This window comes from Zingiber officinale, chromosome 10B (genome assembly GCF_018446385.1).
Source record: "Zingiber officinale cultivar Zhangliang chromosome 10B, Zo_v1.1, whole genome shotgun sequence".
In the NCBI taxonomy this organism is placed as follows: domain Eukaryota; kingdom Viridiplantae; phylum Streptophyta; class Magnoliopsida; order Zingiberales; family Zingiberaceae; genus Zingiber; species Zingiber officinale.
In genome coordinates this window covers 63,056,491-63,058,503 of record NC_056005.1, presented here as the reverse complement: position 1 = coordinate 63,058,503, position 2,013 = coordinate 63,056,491, and positions in this window count along the sequence as shown.

Here is a 2,013-nt window from a genome sequence, read left to right as displayed (position 1 = left end):
ATCGGGAGACCTGATCGGTCGGTAGACCGATCAGAGATTGATCAGTGGCTTTTATGCCGAGTTGATCTGATCGGTCTCCGGACCGATCAGGGAACTCTCTGATCGGTCTGTAGACCGATCAGAAAGGGATCAGTAGCGGGCTCGAGCGTTCCAGGCTGACCTAATCGGTCCGTAGACCGATCAGTGTCTGATACTAGTATCTCCCGTAATTGCAGTAACTGAAAATAGTAATTTCAGTAACTCGTGTTCGATAATTCGTGGAAGTTTCTCTAGGAAAACTTCCAAGTTCAGAGCCTAGAACCTGGAGGATCTACAAGCATAACTCTTACCTAAAAGTTATGGTCTGAACTTGTTTATAGCCTCAAGGTTGCAGACATTTAGAAAACAAACAACTTAAGGCCTGAAAATTGAAATTTTTCACCTTTGTTATGTACAGTTTCAAGTTTGTCAAAATATATTCAAAATGCTAGAATTACTTCAATAGCCTGTCTTATTTTTCATTCAAAATCATGAACAGCCATATCAAACAACCCATTAATCAAAATCAGATCAAATCTAGGCAAAGGCCCAACCAAGTTTCCTTGGTTGGAATATATGAGTAAGATCTAGGAACCAATTACACATGAATTATGTAATGGTGTTCCCCATACTCAATTAATGTCTCTTCAACCTAATTATTCAAGAGATGCATGATACATTTTGAATAATTTGGTTGTTCCTAGCATCTCACCCCATTTCTAGCAAACAAAAATATTTTGTTAAACCTTATAGATTGTGTGAGATGTTCCCAAGTTGCCCAAATTATTGTCCCAATTACTCTTGTCATTTTAATAGTCCTTATTGATCATGGTGAAGTTCTAATGACCTAAGGAGCCAAGCACATTCCCAACTCCCTCCTTAAATGACTAAATTCATTCTCCGGAAGGGGTTTGGTGAAAATATCAGCTAGGTTTGACTTTGACTCAACATATGTGAGTGCAATGTCTCCCCTAGCTACGTGATCTCTTATGAAGTGATGACGCACTTCAATGTGTTTGGTCCTCGAATGATGGACTGGATTTTTAGTTAGGTTGATCGTGTTAACGTTGTCACATAGTACTTGTACACCCTTATAAGAAAGTCCATAATCCTCTAGGGTGTGTATCATCCACAACAACTGTGATACACTCTCTCCCATGGCAATATATTCGGCCTCGGTCGTGGAGAGAGCAACACAATGTTGCTTCCGACTTGACCAACTAACTAAAGATGAACCTAAAAATTGGCAGCCCCCACTAGTACTTTTCCGATCCAATTTGCACCCAGCATAATCGGAATCGGTATAGCCTATCAAGTCAAAAGACTGCATGCGAGGGTACCATAGACCTACTCGAATTGTGCCCTTAAGGTATCTCAATATTCTCTTAACTGCAATTAAATGAGATTCCTTGGCACAGACTTGATATCTAGCGCACATGCCCACAGCAAAAAGTATGTCTGGTCGACTAGCTGTGAGATATAGAAGACTACCAATCATGCTTCTATATTGCGTTAGATCAATTGGTTTTCCACTCTCATCATTGTCAAGGCGAGTGTTTGTCGCCATTGGAGTGGACACTTCCTTAGAGTCACTCATATTGAATTTTCTAAGCATCTCTTGAGTGTATTTTGTCTGATGGACATAAATTCCATCTCGAGTTTGTTTGATTTCAAGTCCGAGGAAGAATGTCAACTCTCCTACTAGACTCATCTCAAACTCACTTTCCATGTGAGAAATGAATTCATTCAAATAGCCCTTGTTATTTGAGCCACAAATTAAGTCATCGACATATACTTGGGCTACAAAAATATTTTCACCATCTCTACGTAGAAATAGTGTTGGGTCTATTTGACCTCTTACAAATCCCTTCTCTAGTAAATAAGTTGACAGCCTTTCGTACCAAGCTCGAGGTGCTTGTTTAAGCCCATAAAGAGCTTTCTTGAGCTTGTACACGTGGTTTGGAACTTCGGTATTCACAAACCCCGGTGGTTGTT